This window comes from Schistocerca serialis, chromosome 4 (assembly GCF_023864345.2).
Source record: "Schistocerca serialis cubense isolate TAMUIC-IGC-003099 chromosome 4, iqSchSeri2.2, whole genome shotgun sequence".
NCBI lineage: Eukaryota > Metazoa > Arthropoda > Insecta > Orthoptera > Acrididae > Schistocerca > Schistocerca serialis.
This window is the reverse complement of record NC_064641.1, coordinates 164,392,018-164,411,472: the sequence shown is the minus strand read 5'-3', so window position 1 is coordinate 164,411,472 and position 19,455 is coordinate 164,392,018.

Sequence of the window (19,455 nt, the reverse complement as noted above, 5' to 3'; positions counted from 1 at the left end):
TCTAGGCGACTGATGACCTCAGAAGTTAAGTCGCATAGTGTTCAGAGCCATTTGAACCATTTGAACCACCTTCACAATTCTCTATTATTCAATTCTCGTATAGCGCGCGGAAAGAATGAACACCGGTTCTCCCTATGTAGGTCGGTGTCAACAAAATATTTTCGCTTTCGGAGGAGAAAGTTGGTGATTGGATTTTCGTGAGAAGATTCCATCGCAACGAAAAACGCCTTTCTTTTAACGATTTCCTTCCTAAATCCTGTATCATTTCTGTGACACTCCCTCCCATATTTCGCAATAATACAAACCTTGCTGCCTTCTTTGAACTTTTTCGTGGTTCTCCGTCAGTCCTATCTTCTAAGGATCCCTCACCGCGCAACAGTATTCTAAAAGAGGATGGACAAGCGTAGTGTAGGCATTCTCCTTAGTAGGTCTGTTACATTTTCTAAGTGTCCTGCCAATAAAACGCAGTCTATGATCAGCCTTCCCCACAACTTTTGCTATGTGTTCCGTCAAATTTAAATTGTTCGTAATTGTAATACCTAGGTATATAGTTGAATTTACGGCTTTCAGATTAGACTGATTTATGGTGTAACCGAAGTTTATCGAGTTCCTTTTAGCACTCATGTGGATGACCTCACACATTTCGTCATTAGCGTAAACTGCCACTTTTCGCACTATTCAGATATCTTTTCTAAATTGTTTAGCAGATTGTTTTGATCTTCTGATGACTTTATTAGTCGATAAACGACAGCTTCATCTGCAAGCAACCGAAGACGGCTGCTCATATCGTCTCCCAAATCGTTTATATAGGTAAGGAGCAACAAAGGACGTATAACACTACCTTGGGGAACGCCAGAAATGACTTCTGTTTTACTCAATGACTTTCCGTCAGTTACCACGAAATGTGACCTCTCTGACAATAAATCACAAATCCAGTCACATAACTCCGACGATATTCCATAAGCACGCAATATCACTACCAGCCGCTTTTGTGGTACAGTGTCAAAAGCCTCCCGGAAATCCAGACATACGGAATCGATCTGAATTCCCTTGTCAATAGCACTCAACCCTGCATATGAATAAAGAGCTGGTTGTGTTTCTCAGGAACAATGTTTTCTAAACCCATGTTGATTGTGTGGCAATAGACCGTTTTCTTCGAGGTAATTCATAATGTTCGAACACAATATATGTTCCAAAATCCGGCTGCATATCGACGTTAACGATATGGGCCTGCAATTTAGTGGATTACTCCAAACTAAGTTTCTTGGATATTGGTGTGACCTGTGCAACTTTCCACTCTTTGGGTACGGATCTTTCGTCGAGCCAACGGTTGTATATGATTGTTAAGTATGGAGCTAATGCATCAGCATACACCGAAAGGAAACTCATTGGTTTACAGTCTGGACCAGAAGACGTGCTTTTATTAAGTGATTTAAGTTGCTTCACTACTCCGAGAATATTTACTTCTACGTTACTCATGTTGGCAGCTGTTCTCGCTTCGAATTCTGAAATATTTACTTCGTCTTCTTTTGTGAAGGCATTTCGGAAGGCTGCGTTTAGTAACTCTGCTTTGGCAACACTGTCTTCGATAGTATCTCCATTGCTGTCATGCAGAGAAGGTATTGATTGTTTTTTGTCGCTAACATACTTCACATGGGACCAGAATCTCTTTCGTTTTTCTGCCAGGTTTCGAGACAAAGTTTCGTTGTGGAAACTGTTATAAGCATCTCGCATTGAAGTCCGCGCTAAATTTCGACCTTTTGTAAAAGATCACCAATCTTGGGGATTTGGCGTATAGACAGAACACTTGGTATTATATACCGGTTGAGATTTGATCCGATAGCTAAATTATGGAAGAGTGGTAACTCGCACTTAATTACAGAAGAAGATTCACAATTTAAGATATCGGGAACAAGAGGATTGTATAACTGATTATTTAATATCAGACACCCTAAAACGAATTACACAACACGAGATCCTCAAAATTATGGCAAGATTTTCAGTGCTAGTAATGCTCAGAAACTAAGCTATTTGTCCCAAAAACCATTAAATTTCAACAGAGGCTATAAATACACTCGAATCAAAACAATTAAGCAAAAATAGTGCATCATTATTGAGGGACAATTAAATAAATATCGGCATGGAAGAGAATAAAATATGTTAGTAGCTTAAAATTTGAAGACAAGTTTTCACTGGAATGAGATTTTCACTCTGCAGCGGAGTGGAAATTCTCATTCTGGAAACATCCCCCAGGCTGTGGCTAAGCCATGTCCCCGCTATATCTCTTCTTTCAGGAGTACTAGTTCTGCAAGTTTCGCAGGTGAGCTTCTGTAAACTTTGGAAGGTAGGAGATGAGATACTGGCAGAAGTAAAGCTGTGAGTACCGGGCGTGAGTCGTGTTTCGGTAGCTCAGATGGTAGAGCACTTGCCCGCGAAAGGCAAAGGTCCCGAGTTCGAGTCACTGAGTCGCCAGCATATACCGACTTTGTTCATTGGAATCGTCTGAATGAATTGGTAGAACATTTACTATTCCTGCTTGCTAGCTTCGAACACAGCGGAAATAACTCACACGATAATGAGTTAATATCTGTTGAAGAGAAGTTTCGTGAAGCATCTATCATTGACTATTGTTTGGAACTCCTGTCGAAAATAAAGTAAAATTTCCAACAACAGAGTGCAAAGATCCGTGTGACAACGTATTATGTCTCCTTGCTCGTCGTCAAAAGTGGGGTTTCTAGGAAACCTGCGTGCTCGGTTCCTAGACAAACACTCAAACAAATCTTATTAATGAGTTTTATTAAAAAAAAAAAAAATACTTAACTTTGTCACTTACACAGATGTGGTGCAAGCAAAGGGCGATCTACAAAATACGCAATCTTCTTCAGTGTAAACAACAACAAGTTTGTGATACATACATTAGACAGTGCAAGCTATGTACCTTGCTAATCTTGAAACTGCTATTTATCTGGGGCGTCGCCAGTCGGTCACTGCGCTTATGTCCTCCTCACATTGGGGCCGCTGCTGTCGCATTGTCGTCCTGGAGAGGTGTCGGTCAGCTTGATATTGTCTGACGTCTTCTCACAGCCATCTCTTCTCTGCCGTTCCCGATTGGCGTGCCTGCGCTTGAATTCTCGCCGCAACAGAACGTATAATTAGTTCAGAAACATCTGAAAAAAGAATATTTTTCTGATTTGGGAACACTCCACTTCATTATTTAATTGGCTCTCGCGTTTCAAATTGCATACATTGTATCTTGGGAAGTGATGGCGACAGATCGTCTTTGATTTCATAGGAGAACTGAAAATATGCTAGCGCTTTTACAATGTTTAAATCGTCTGCAGAATCTGAGATAGTGTGCAGCTGCATTGTCCCTCTTGTCACAGAGAAGATATATGGTGGCTTCAACAATCACACAAGAAATAAAGAATGAAATCATTTTTATTTTTAGCCACGGAACATAGGTGCAGAGTTTCTTGAATACGCGTAACTATTTCTTGTTGCAGGCATTTTACACGTACGTCTGAGAGTGAGTTTCTTTTTCAAGTTTATCTCAGAGTTTTCGGTCCTCCAAGATCATGTCCCTTGTGTTGTGGGAAACTAAATTACGTTTCTGTGTCAACAAGTCAGGACTTCCTGACTAACACTTATTAAATAACATTTTTTCACCAACGAAACGAGCCTACTCAGCAAGGTGTTATATTATTAAAGCTGGAAGGCTCACTGTGACTGACTTCTTCTTGTTGCTGTATCATCAGAGACGGCATTATTATTGTCATTACCGTCATCATTCACTGCTTTCACCGTTTTACACGCACGATGTAAGTACGACTTGCACTACATACTGCTACTAATAAAAGCTACATATTCTGTTTCACAGTTACTTGTTGTAATACAAGAAGGCAAATATTTCTGTGTTTGCATGTAACATAACTTGAAGCATCTGGGAAGCAGAGCATGGGAGTAGGAGGAGATTAGTGTTTAACGTCCCGTCGACAACGAGGTCATTAGAGACGGAGCGCAAGCTCGGGTGAGGGAAGGATGGGGAAGGAAATCGGCCGTGCCCTTTCAAAGGAACCATCCCGGCATTTGCCTGAAGCGGTTTAGGGAATCACGGAAAACCTAAATCAGGATGGCCGGAGACGGGATTGAACCGTCGTCCTCCCGAATGCGAGTCCAATGTGCTAACCACTGCGCCACCTCGCTCGGTGCAGAGCATGTAATAAAAAATTACTGACGTCGAAAAGTGGGAGAGCGCCATCCAAATCAGAATGCAAATGTTGAACACCAAATATGGAGCGATGGTGCTGTATCATTTTAAAGAATGCTAAATATACCAGCAGTCAAGCTTCTCGAGTATCAGTGCTGGTGAAACTGACTATTTCGACACCAGCGTCACGTGCATGATTTATTGCTAGAGAGTGAACACCAGGGACGCAGTTGATTCCGAAAACAGTGAGACTTATTTCATGTGTGCCTAGTAAGAACACAGTTTACAAAACGCTAGTTTCTATTCATGTGGTATAATACAGTGGAACCATAAGTGAACTCTTAAATCACTAAGAGATTATTGTTGGAGCCCCTTGTTTAGATTGGAAGAATGTTTAACTCTCGGACGTTGGTTTTGGTTATGATCTAAATGATTTTTTAGCACTGAATACGGGGATAATGCACTTGCTTCGAGAGTGATTTACAGATTCTCAAGATTGTTGTTTCTAAGTGTACATCAGGCAGGCGTCTATTTATTACACTCAACTGTTTCTGTTTCTGTATCACAATGAAGTTGTTATACTAAATGTATATTACTCGCTTTGTATTCAGTTTCCATGGAGAACGCAGTTCAGTACTAGTTCGATGATATTACGGCATATACAGCAGTCAGAACGTGATATCTATTGGAGACGTCTAAAATATTTTCTCAAATTGTGAAAACCTACTATTTGCAATTGATAATATTAAAAATTTGCTGAAGATGAAGTAAAACGTCCATTGAACTCACATATTTTCCACCGTTTGTGATACAGAAAATGTCATACGATCTACGCAACAAGTCAAAGTTCACTGTGATTTAGTGCACGAAAGTATTTTATGATCAAGTACTCATAGCTTTTTTTGTTTGTGTATCTCACTCCCTTTCTTTCCCTCTATTTATTTATTTATTTATTGTTGCGTGGGACCAAATTAAGGAGAAGTCTCCATGGTCATGGAACGAGTCAATACATGAAATTATAACACGATATTAGAAACAGATAAAATGAAATATAAAAAAACGTATTCAGGTGACAAGTCGTAAGTTTAAATAAAGAAAATCAACAATGTAACACTGGAATTTGCTTAATTTTTTAGCTCTTCCAGGAGCTCCTCGTCAGATTAGAAGGAGTGAGCCACGAGGAAACTCTTCAGTTTAGACTTAAAAGAGTTTGGGCTACTGCTAAGATTTTTGAGTTCTTGTGGTAGCTTCTTGAAAATGAATGCAGCAGAATACTGCACTCCTTTCTGCACAAGAGCCAAGGAAGTGCATTCCACATGCAGATTGGATTTCTGCCTAGTATTAACTGAGTGAAAGCTGCTAACTCTTGGGAATAGCCTATATTGCTAACAACAAACGACATTAAAGAAAATATATACTGTGAGGGCAATGTCGGAATTCGCAGACTATTGAATAGGGGTCGACAAGAGGTTCTCGAACTTACACCACATATAGCTCGAACAGCCCATTTTTGAGCAAAAAATACCCTTTTTGAATCAGAAGCATTACCCCAAAAAGTAATACCGTACGACATAAGCGTATGAAAATACGCGAAGTAGACTACTTTTCGTGTTGAAGTGTCACTTATTTCAGACACTCTTCTAATGGTGGTTAAAGCAGCATTTAGTTTCTGAACAAGATCCTGGACATGGGCTTTCCACAACAGCTTACTATCTATCCGAACGCCTAGGAACTTGAACTGTTCCGTCTCGCTTATAATACGCCCATTCTGTCTGATCAAAATATCGGTTCTTGTTGAATTGTGCGTTAGAAACTGTAAAAACAGAGTCTTATTGTGATTTAGAATCAAATTATTTTCCTCTGTAGTGTATTATAATAATGATGGTATTGACGATGATTATGAGGAGGAGGCGGATGTGAAATTTTTTCAAATGTTTAGCGTGTATGAGATTAAATTTAATGACTAGGCTGAGATGGGAAGAAAGAGAGACATGAAATTTTATGTGGTATTATATTATTCACAGAGATGACGATAATGAGGCATAGGTGGAAATTTTTTTATGTTGTGTGTGCACACGTATGGGATGAAATATAATGATTAGGCTGAGGTGGAAAAAGACAGAGAGAGAGAGAGTAAGACGAAGGAAAAGGAAATACTGCTTTTACAAGTCACATACACCACTACTGGTTTGTTTTGAAAGAGAGAGCTACCATGCCTAAACAGTACAGAATTTCATGTACGAAATACAGAGGTATTTGTGTGTGTGTGTGTGTGTGTGTGTGTGTGTGCGTGCGTGCGCGCGCGCGCGCGCGCGCGCCTCTGATGGTGCGCTGTGCGCAATTCAGAGAAAGATATCTTTGAACATGACGTCATTTTACGCAAATATCTTTGAACATGTACCCAAATCTAGCGAAATATACGTAATTTTTTGGAGAAACTGCCTAGCTTCGAACTTCGCGCCGTTTTTACGCAATTCAACTAGTTGACTCCACATCTTAACACTATTCTGATGTTTACTTGGGAGGAAGGGTTGGAGGAAGGGAAGGAAGAGGCAGAAAGTGGAAGAGGAGAGGGAGATGGAGGAGTAAAACACACAACTGTGCTAATTCCACCATCTTCATATTTCAAATATCCCGCCATCACCATCCTGAATTTTTCGGTGACTGCAGCGCTGCCTAGGGGCAGATATTAAAATTTTGCGCCAAAGTCGCTATAGATATAGTACAGACAGGGGTAGTGTTTCCAGTTTACGTCATCGGCTGCCTTCATCTACATCTACATCATACTCCGCAAGCCACCTAATGGCGTTTGACGGAGGGTACTTTCGGTACCACTATCTGATCCCCCAAACCTTGATCCACTCGCGAATAGTGCGTGGGAAGAATGATTGTCGGTAAGTCTCTGTATTGGCTCCAATTTCTCTAATTTTCTCCTCTTGGTCAATACGCGAGATGTAGATGGGGGTAAGTAATATGTTGTCCGACTCCTCCTGACAAGTGCTGTCCCGAAATTTCAGTTGTAACTCTCTCCGTTGTGGATAATGCTCTATCGCCTGCTTCTATGGAGCACAACAGCTGACCGGCGTAATGGTGGTCCTATCAGTTTCTTGCAGGTGTTGTTCCAGTTGGATATATGGTAGATGATGTCGTAATTACAACAGGGACTGATAACGGTGTCCTGTTACCAGTATGAATAGGTATTTTGAAACTATCAGATTTTCAAATTGATTTTACACCCAGACAGTTCATCTCTGGGCATGGATTCCTTACCTTAATCTCATGATTCCCATTTACATCACCTAGAAGTCCTTAATAGGAATTATGAAACATCCTATATACCATGGACGTCCGTTCCATTGAATTTAGATTCATATGCTCGTACGACGGTTTTAATGATTTGCTTATTTTGTTACAGGCAGATGAGTGAATCTTACATTCGTATTTAATGGACAAAAATTACGTTATATAACACAGAGTTCGTTGGAGGAGTTGAACAAACATAGGAATGTAATAGCACAATCGATAAGAACACTTTATTTAGATGTATTTGTATCAGATTACTGCGCTTACTAGTACTGTCATTTTTTTAAAATGTATTTAAACCGATAAAGTACAAATTGACAATAAGTATGTTTCAGTCGCGTTAAATGTGCATCCCGGTTACGAAGCTGAAAGTTATATTCTGATATTTAAATTAGATATGTATTAATCAAGTTCGTGACAGCGCCACTAATTCTTCTGCTTGACAAAATCATGCTCGTAGCCAAAATTAGCGAGAGAAACACTAAAAAGTATCTTTTAATTTCCTCGAGAAAGATAAATCAGCAAACCACAGTATAGAAACCTAAAACACTCACTCGTGAAATGATAAGTACATACTGCGAATATTTAGTAGCTTAAATAACACTATCATTGAAAAATAGAACTATATACTCCCGCTAGTCACCGACGCTATCACTCTACAAATTTTTTTGACAGTTCAGATAACTCATGCTATGTCGCAAAATGCGGCAGTTCTTCTTACTTCTCTGCTTTGGCACAGTGGCGAGTGTTTTCACGAAGTTAGAGAAGTTTTAAATTCCCAGCACTTTTTATTCATTCGTTGTTTTGTCTTCGAGGAAAAAGGCAACGACCACGATTTCTAGGTCGATCTAAATCTAATTTCCAGCAGAGAGAAACGAACTTGTTTCACAAGCAATTCTTTTGAACTGCAGTGCTGTTTTTCCGGTCTGTTTTACATTTCATGAAATGCTGTTTCTGTTGAAAACAGTTCTTCGTTATGAAAAAGTTCACTACAGCTCTGACAATCGGACTGGCTTTAATGGAACGAAGTTAATCAGGTTACTGGAAAGCACTTTAAAGAAATACTTCACAGTTTCTTTTTCATTCATAGAATAATTTCTTTCAGTAAATGTTGTGATCCGGATGGCAGAATACTTTGTATTATAATGGTAGCACTGTAATTTTTTATTTACTCCGCATGAACAGCTATCAACATATCTTCTGAGCAGATCACACATTTATCGAGCTTAAGTCTCGATTACGACATCACCAGTCGTTCAACTCTCGCATGTGCGAACTGACATAAAACTGAAGTGCAAATGCTTGCACGGTAGAACGAAGAACCAGTCCAAGTTGCAAATGTCTACTTTTTACTCATCCGATGACTAGTTCCGGGCCTAGACCTATCTTCAAATCATCCTACAGGGCAGAAAACCAAATTTACCCTCAAGTATAGCACAGTTATTACAAAATTTATAAGCATATTTCAAAGGTACAGAACATACAGTTTCAAAAGTTAGAGGGGGTTTATAAATAAAATTTAACTTTTAAAACGCTATAGGAATAACACCACTGGTCAGAATGATGTCAAACTGCAACGGAGTATTATCGGAAAAGGGGGAAAACGTATGGCAGAAGAAAAAAAGTTGTGTGAAAATTGATTAATGTATGGCGTTGCACGAATGAGAAAACGTAAATGAGAACACCTGTCATGCGCACGACGCATTGAAATTGGTATAAACACGCCGGGTACACGGCATTTCCTCCTTTCGCGTCTGCGACGTTCACCATGACGGTCTCAATGCCGGATCTCGCTCTGCTTCTAAAGCTGTTTTACAAGAACGATGACTGTGCACACGTCGCTCTGCAGAAGTTCCGGACACTGAAGGGTTTGAAAAAAGGTGTTGGTCCGATGACTGCCGTGAGTCTGGAGAAAATGATTCAGAACTTGTTGTTTGCCGGCCGGTGTGGCCAAGCGGTTCTAGGCGCTTCAGTCTGGAACCGCGCGACCGCTACGTTCGCAGGTTCGAATCCTACCTCGGGCATGGGTGTGTGTGATGTCCTTCGGTTAGTTAGGTTTACGAAGTTCTAAGTTCTAGGGGACTGATGACCTCAGATGTTAAGTCCCATAGTTCTCAGAGCGATTTGAACCATTTTTGGAACTTGTTGTCCCGTTCCATATTTATTCTCAAAAAATTCCGGTACAAGAGAATTATAGAGAAAGTGTTTTTACTCTGGAGAGGTAATCCGTGGGTAGCAATCAGGAGAGAAAAGACCAAGCGGTGTTTATTTATTTATTCATGGATTTTTTATTTCGAGTGTGCCACGTTTCCTTGCATTCTTTTCCTTATGCGACCTTGGACTGTATGAATGAGATATTATGTGAAGTAGCAGAAAGCTTTGGTCAGAGGTCTGAGCATTGAATGAGTAGAGTGGTTCTGTGGTAGGGTAGTACCAACCTCCTAAAAGCGAAACAGTTTGGCTAAGATGGTGTGCAATTCAGGTCATACAGGCCGCGAAGACACGAGTATTGGCTCCGTCAGGTTGGCGAGCCATCCCCTCCACCACCTTCTGAACGAACAACGGTTAGCCGAGGTGTCCGCAGGTCCACTTGTTCCTCGGTAGCGGTGGTGGACAGCCGTGGAGACGCAGCTCTCGATTTTGGTAATGTTAACAAAGGTATCGGGATGTACCAAATCTGCTCGTTAATATGGTCTAGATGTTGAAATCAGGTGTACGATTACGGAGTTTATTTTTATAATTTAGTCCAATTTCAGTGAGAACTTTGCGTTTGTGCATTTATCAGGTACGCACCGTGCGCCTTAAGCTCACGGTCGCATTATTGCTCTGCCTTTAACGGAACTTCAGCCATTTAACGTATTTAAACGTAGTCTTTCTTCTACAGTATTATTTTGGGGGATTGTTTTAATTTATTTTTTCATATGTTTCCTTTGTGTACTTGCTTTCCCGCCACGTGATCAGTTGGAGCAACCGCCACATTGGTAAACTGCAGTCTCGGTCTGAAAATGTATGGTAGCTGAGTGAATAACCATACGGTAGTGGGTGAGTGTAAGATAGAGAAGGAACAATCTTCGGTGTCCGTATTTTTTGCATTTCTGTTGGCTACCGCTACTTGGCCACGTGTGTGGAATAATATTGATGTGACAGATAGTTAATGTTTCTTGTGCCCCCCATAATTGTTTGATTGCCTACTATGAAGCACGTTACGTAAAATACACGGTTTAAACTCTTGTATCTAGGAAAGTTCAGATTTTAATGCCCATTGATGGAATAAAGAATAAAGACTTGCAAGATTTTCCTGCCATATGATAGTAAATGTTCTCCCCCCCCCCCTCCCCACCGCTCTGTAACGAAGTGTTGTTTCTGGAAGCAATATTTACTCATGGTTAAGTGCACCACTTGCTACCCATTCTTCAGCGTACTTCTTAAGGAAAATTGAAATATTTAGTCAAATACTCTTCCGCCCTGGCCGAGTTCGCTTTTAGTCTCTTTGCTGAACTTGTTTTGCATCCTATAGTAACTGACTGTAGTAAGCTTGGGTTTAGGTATAATTGTGTGCCTGCATAAAATTACGCTGAAGCCAGGTCTGCGCTCCCCTCTCCCTTTCTATAATTACGTACCTAAAAATGAATCATGTTAACTAGAGAGACCAGTTGTGATGATGTATATTCCAACAGATACACGACTAGTCATGTCATCAGTACGGAATTAATATCAATAAATCTATATCCTCGACTGATTATTTTCTCCCTCCATCATAAAGAGTTGGTGAAAGTCAGAACCACAGTGGAATGCTGGGTCATTAAAGTTAATAAAGGCTATATGCTCCCTACTAAGCCATGCATAAGTGCCTTCTGTGGTGGTTCTAAAAAAATATTGTCTTATCCTTTGCATTCAAATTTTTACCGGTTGGTTAAAACCTTCCGCTAGAAAATATTAACACCCGGCAGTAACTAACAGGGGCCTGTGATTTCGTGGACCATACGAATATCTACAGAGGGTAGCTTGCAGTGGCTGTAGCACATGGTAAGCGACAGTAATTTTCCTACCAGGTCGAGTTTTAACATTAACTATACCACCGCCAGTACGAAGGTTACGTTGCAGGAGGAAACGAACAGATTCGTCATCAGTAGAAGCAGTGGCCACAGCAATGCAGGACTCGCATTCGGGAGGACGATGGTTCAATCCCGTCTCCGGCCATCCTGATTTAGGTTTTCGGTGTTTTCCCTAAATCGTTTCAGGCAAATGCCGGGATGGTTCCTTTGAAAAGGCACGGTCGATTTCCTTCCCAATCCTTTCCTAACCCGAGCTTGCGCTCCGTCTCTAATGACCTCGTTGTCGACGGGACGTTAAACACTAACCACCACCAGCAATGCAGGAGGAGACGAGTGGTGGTGTGGAAACGTGTAGTGCACGGAGTATTGCCCGACCACTGGACATACCGGTGAGCACGATGCGTAAAATCCTACGAAACATCCTTCTTTGTTATCCATTCAAAATTACCCACGTGCATGATTTGCTTCCTGTTGACGAGCCAGCAAGAGAGACCTTTGCTTTACAATTTCTTGCTCGCATGGAAGTGGGCAATGATTGGCCGTGGAAGATTTTGTGGACGGACGAAGCCCACTTCCTTTTGTCAGGGTATGTCAATACACAGTATTGTCGGATACGGGCAACGGAAAATCCACACCCAAATCAGTCAGTACCAGTTCACGCTGAAAAGATCACTGTGTGATGCGGGTTTACGGCATCATTTACACTAGGGCCATACTTTCTCGAAGAGAAAGGTGGTTCCGATCTTGTTATCTGTACCGTTACTGGTAAGTGCTATGAGTGTCTTTTGCACAACCATGTCATTACAGCTCTCCAACAGCGTGGATCTTTTTTATGGGAGATGGCACACCTCTGGACATTGCAAATCCAGTTAAGCAGCTCCTGAAGCGCCATTTTGGAAATGCTAAAATTATCAGCCACCATTTCCCTACAGCCTGGCCGTCTCGATCACCAGATCTTAATCCGTGACACTTCTGGCTGTGGGGCTGTCTGAAAGATGTGTTCAGTGTTCCGATTGCAAGCTTAGCAGCATTGAAGGCACGCATTGTGCAACACATTCTGAACGTGACCACGGAAGCACTTCGATCAGTTGTGGAACATGCTGTTTCTCGATTTTAACTTGTTTCAGAAAATGGTGGACAGCATATTGAACATGTTTTCGCCAGTCACACAGAAATTAATAATCAGATTTGATTTTTATTAAAGCTATTTACGCGGTTTTTGGCCTCAGGATAATTAAAAACCGATGTTTCCCATCCGATGTGATACGACCTTGCCGTGGTGGATGGGCTTACGTAAGTAACAGTATCACAACTGTACACCCACTCACACCGTCCGTCTCTGGTAGCTGAGTGGTCAGCGCGATAGAATGTCAATCCTAACGGTCCGGGTTCGATTCCTGCGTCATATCGAAAGAGCTTGCACCCGGCGAACGGTTACCCGACGGGAGACCCTACTCACAAGACATTTACATTTACCCATGCACACTGAGTAGTACAATTTGTTTAACGTAAAACGTACACCTTTACATTGTTGTGTGATTCATTTGTCATTTGTAGTCGACCACTATTAAATTATGATGCTTATAGCGCCATCTATTGCTGCATTTCATAACTATTTATTTTTCCTTCCGCCCTGTGTTTCCCCCTTCTCCAATAATATTCCGCCGCAATTTGACGTCTTTCTGAACAGTGGTGTTATTTCTACAGCGGTTCGAAACTTGAACTTTAATTATAATCACTCTGTACATCAAAAATGTAAAGCTGATGCCCACCAGACCTATGGACATATTATATATACACAGGACACTCTAGCAAACATCTGTATGGCTACAGTGTCCTGTAAAAACTGTGAATTATATCTATTTAAAAAATACGATGTGCATGTCTCCTATTAAATCCAGCGGCGACAAAGTAAGTGCTGTGTTCTGCTCTGACTATAACCGATTTTGCTTTCTTTCCAACAACCATTTTTAACCAAGATACATTGATATTTCAACCATAAGAAGACCTCGTTATATACAATCTTTGATAAAAACTGTATATACAACAATGTGCTATTTCGACTTATTAAGCGGGGAAAGCCTACGAAGTAACAATGTGATGTTTTGTGTCCTGCATCGCTGTCGACTTCAAAGAAAACCTGTATTTGTGACTTATAAGCTTATGATTGCAGTACCACTATAGAGTATGAAATTGCAACAACAATAAAAAAAGATCAGAGAGACGTGGAGTAGATCCACTAAGTAAGGAGGTGGGGGGGGGGGGGGGGGGATAAAGTGGACATAGAAAGGGGGAAGGAGGAGATGGGTAGAGAGAGACGGGGAGAAGATGGACTGAAAGGGGGGGGGCAGATGGACAGAGAGAGGAGAATGAGGAGAAGATTGAGATGGATACCCTATGCCCATACATATATAGCAATTGCTAAGCATTGGTATGTTCCTTTGTGTTTATAAACAGAAACGACGTTTCATCTATTGGGTAAGGAAAATTGCCATAATGTAGGAATTCGGGTGTCACTAAATCCTTGCGTCGTAGTCGAACATGAAACAGACTCACCGAAACTTGATGTATCTTGCGCCGTTTCACGAAGTTTATCAACGTTTCGCTCTTTCGGAGGGAACTGTGACAGGAATGTCATACATAGATACACTGCCAAACTGGTTGTTTGATCAACTTCACGAAGATAGCAATGATTCAATTTTTACGCATAACGGCGTCCTGCCTCATTTTCACCTTGAGATCCAGTGTTGTCTTCACAACACCATCCCACAACGTTGGATGGGAAGATAGGGCCAAATAATGTTGTTTATTGTTTTTGGCCGCCCAGGTCACGAGACGTCACACTTTGCGAGGTTTCTTTTGTTTGGGGGTACATAAAACACAGAGTCTTTGCTCCACCTATGGCAGTTACTCTTTATGATCTCAGAAATCGCATTGTTGAAGCTGTCCATTTAATAATCATGGACAAATTGATTTGTGTGTAGAATCAAATGGACTATCGTTTCTATATTTCTCGGCGAAAAAGTGGTGTTCATATTGAGTCTATGGTATAGTGCTTGTACTACCATGCAACTCTGAACCTTCCTCTGTCTGGTGTCATGCGCAATGCGTTTTCGTCATTCACAAGTTATCTGTAATAAACAACTGATATCTGTTGTTTCTTTTTAAACCACCCTGTTTACAATGCATCACGGTGTAGAGAAAGAAGAGAGAAAGAAATCGACATAGGACACTTGCGGTCTGACTAAGTCGGTTCGTGTAAGAGAGAGCGAGAGATATTGAACATTTAGCTCTGTAGCTTATCCGGCTTTTGTAGGCCATTTGAGGCTGTTGGCTGGCTTGATAGACCAAAGGTTTCCCGTGTCATATTTTTTGTCTCGACTTCCTCTACAGCACTGTGGTAGGCTGCGAACTGTTACCGTTTACGTCCTGAACACTCGCATATAAATCAGAAGGAACGAGAGCGATTTGGTTGGGAAACAGCACTAGCAGATCAAGAACCTCATTTTATATTGCCTGTGCACCTTGTCGGCTACGGATTGAGACTATCCGTACACCTTCTGTAGATAATTATATTTTCCGCTCATCTGTGGTCGAATCACCGTGAGCTAACGTGCTATGTTCATTTCTTTCTTTAAGATCAGTTTCAAACAAATATGATCATCAGAGTCTAATCCTGAAAAGGTAGAGTTTTATAAATCATGTTCATTTCTGGTATTTGTTAATCAGCACGCCACACAGTATTCGACAAAACATGGATACTTGCAGAGATCAAAATGTTGTAGTTTCACTAATAAAAACGTGAAATTCTCAAATTATTTGATCCTGATAATGATTGTTTCGTAAACCCTCGTCGGCAATTTTGTGAAGGCCTCGTCGCTACTGCTGTGGCGGCCGAATTGCCACTGGTGCTACGCTAGACCGAGTTGGTGAGTTTGTGAAACGGCTTCTGGTGCAGTACACCGCTAAGACAATTACTCCCACTGTTAAACAGCTACGCCCTCGGGTCACATAACAGGATAGAAAAACGAAGCCCTACAACACTCCGACAAATTAGTAACAAAATGACACAAATGAGTTAAAAAGGTCTACTTATCTTTGTGATTTGTCGGATACTGAGGTCTGCAACACTGCGTGTAATATAGACCTTCACTGGCTTAACGCAAATAATCGTAGGTATGTAGCAAATGCAATTTACAGCAACTGTCTGTTCACTTCTAAAGAGTTCACTAAACGATGTTGCCTGTATAAGTCAGCCCTGGACGATGATCTATAAGCAAGTGGGCCAAAGTTGCTCTTCTATCTTCCGAGTAGGCTTCTGTCCGTTGTCGTCCGGTGATTGGCGGTTGTACTCGGCCGGCAATTGGCTGAGACGAAGTCGATATCTTCATCCTCAGCGCCGCCGGTGGCGCTGACGGAACACGCGCGAGTGACGAGTCTCTATCGCACTGGCACCAGCTCACATCTTTGCGCCTGTGGTGCTTTGGCACTGGCTGTGCCTTGTTCGGACAACACTGACACTCGTTGCAATAAATAAGGTTTTACATAAATTTTTATGTGGTGCCACCTACAGAATAGTAAGCATTTTTACTGTCTCAGTTTAGCAAGGGCCATCGAGCCGTCTCAAAAAGTACCGTAACTGGCAGAAAATTGTGCCAACTGAATAGGACACTACGGGGTGTTACAAAAAGGTACGGCCAAACTTTCAGGAAACATACCTCACACATAAATAATGAAAAGATATTATGTGGACATGTGTCCTGAAACGCTTAATTTCCATGCTAGAGCTCATGTTAGTTTCGTCAGTATGTACTGTACTTCCTCGATTCACCGCCAGTTGGCCCAATTGAAGGAAGGTAATGTTGATTTCGGTGCTTGTGTTGACATGCGACTCATTGCTCTACAGTACCAGCATCAAGCACATCAGTACGTAGCATCAACAGGATAGTGTTCATCACGAACGTGGTTTTGCAGTCAGTGCAATGTTTGCAAATGCGGAGTTGGCAGATGCCCATTTGATGTATGGATTAGCACGGGGCAATAGCCGTGGCGCGGTACGTTTGTATCGAGACAGATTTCATGAACGAAGATGTCCCGACAGGAAGACGTTCGAAGCAATTGATCGGCGTCTGAAGGAGCACGGAACATTCCAGCCTATGACTCGCGACTGGGGAAGACCTAGAACGTCGAGGACACCTGCACTGGACGAGGCAATTCTTCGTGCAGATGACGATAACCCTAATGTCAGCGTCAGAGGAGTTGCTGCTGTACAAGGTAACGTTGACCACGTCACTGTATGGAGAGTGCTACGGGAGAACCGGTTGTTTCCGTCCCATGTACAGCGTGTGCAGACACTGTCAGCAGCCGATTGGCCTCCACGGGTACACTTCTGCGAATGGTTCATCCAACAATGTGTCAATCCTCATTTCAGTGCAAATGTTCTCTTTACGGATGAGGCCTCATTCCAACGTGATCAAATTGTAAATTTTCACAATCAACATGTGTGGGCTGACGAGAATCCGCACGCAATTGTGCAATCACGTCATCAACACAGATTTTCTGTGAACGTTTGGGCAGGCATTGTTTGTGATGTCTTGATTGGGCCCCATGTTCTTCCACCTACGCTCAATGGAACACGTTATCATGATTTCATACGTGATACTCTACCTGTGCTGCTAGAACATGTGCCTTTACAAGTACGACACAATATGTGGTTCATGCACGATGGAGCTCCCGCACATTTCAGTCGAAGTGTTCGTACGCTTCTCAACAACAGATTCGGTGACCGATGGATTGGTAGAGGCGGACCAATTCCATGGCCTCCACGTTCTCCTGACCTCAACCCTCTTGACTTTCATTTATGGAGGCATTTGAAAGCTCTTGTCTACGCAACCCCGTTACCAAATGTAGAGACTCTTCGTGCTCGTATTGTGGATGGCTGTGATACAATACGCCATTCTCCAGGGCTGCATCAGCGCATCAGGGATTCCGTGCGACGAAGGGTGGATGATGCATGTATCCTCGCTAACGGAGGACATTTTGAACATTTTCTGTAACATAGTGTTTGAAGTCACGCTGGTACGTTCTGTTGCTGTGTGTTTCCATTCTATGATTAATGTGATTTGAAGAGAAGTAATAAAATGAGCTCTAACATGGAAAGTAAGCGTTTCCGGACACATGTCCACATAACATATTTTCTTTCATGTGTGTGAGGAATGTTTCCTGAAAGTTTGGCCGTACCTTTTTGTAACACCCTGTATACGTCGCCGCCACTGCCTACTTAATTGCCAGAAAGAGATGTCTCTTAGTGGACAGTAGCTTCCAGAGAAGCACGAAAGTTTTTTGTTTTGACACTCGCTGATTTCAAAAACAGTCAAAGTTTAACCAGAAGTATGTACCCGTACATAAAGAATGAAACTACACACCTTTCTGAAAATATTATACAGTGAAACCGCGAATGATAACATATACAGAAAGACATATAAGATTGTGTCTCTGTTTAGGGAAGCTAACCGGATGAAGCTCGACTCCGACTTCGGTGGGAAACACGAAGGAACTAGACCTTAAAGTTTAACAGCAATTGTAATCATAAATGAGTCATACTTTTTCCATGCCGCACAAAATTAATTTTATTGTCATCTTTCGGAAACAGTGTATGGTCTCTAATTTAGATATCAGTGCGTGTTTGTAACGCACTGTCACAAAATTTCTCGAAATACCGATTAAGGTTTGCCTCCACTTGTGTCATCTCAGCGGTATGGATCTCCAGCATCTGCACCGGGTGTGCAGTACAGGGCATCGACTACTCCAGGGATTGATCACATTACGAGCGATAAACCAAGAGAGGGCCTGAAGTCCGTCTAATCAGGTTGAAAATTTAAGTAACATAGAATACATTAGTCGACCTTCCCCTACTGCATTGATACAATGCAGGCCCAAGCATCAGCAGAGTTGCCATTCCCTAACGACGTAATGGTCTGTTATTTTCGTAGCCATATTTTGCATGTAGAACTGAAATTTAATCTTATTCCGACTTGTAGCATGCGTTATAACCATCGACTGTCGTGAAACCCGTTGGTTACAGTCTTGCCCATCATGCCGAAATACGTTGTTCACACAGGTCCGACATGGTACAGTTAACGTATTGCTGCCGGCTGCAGCACGCGTTACTGTTTATTCTAAACTTCCCCCGAGAAGCTACGGCATGTTAGCGAGTACCATTAATCAGACGAGAGGGGCAAGACCCGTGTTTCACTAAAGGCTTCCAGCGACAGCAGGAGATTTATGGCATGGCTACTGCCCACCCAGAGAGACCTGTAATATTAATCGTTTAACACTAATTCCGTCTACAAACGGATGCATGTTAGATGATAGCTCAAACGCCTTTTCCTTTACCTTTTTTCCTGTATAGGTTCATCGTTTCTCCATTGGCATTTTCAGCTTGCTGAACTAATTGAAAACGTTCTCCATCCCTGAATCTTTGATTATTGAATATCTACGCTATACTTGAACATATGCGTGTATTACGACTAAAAAATTCTGCAATTACTTGAAATACTATAATTCTATAAGCATCAACAATCTCAGGTATTTCTTAAAACTTCCCTCTCTCCCAGAACGGCTTCATTTGATCCTTTTTGATATTTTACGTGCTAACCATTACATGACATATTTGAAAAGACACAACATTTTTCCATCGTCAGGTTGCGCGCGCTGTGTATGTATACAAGCCTTGCGCTACTGATGGTATTTCCTACTGTATTTCAACTGCTATTGTACTCTCACTCTTCCGCCGTTATGGAGACACATAGACCTATTTTACATACGTGTAGGATTACAAACGATGTGTCAGTTTTTTGAAAACATCGAAATTTCGTCCATAAGTTTAGA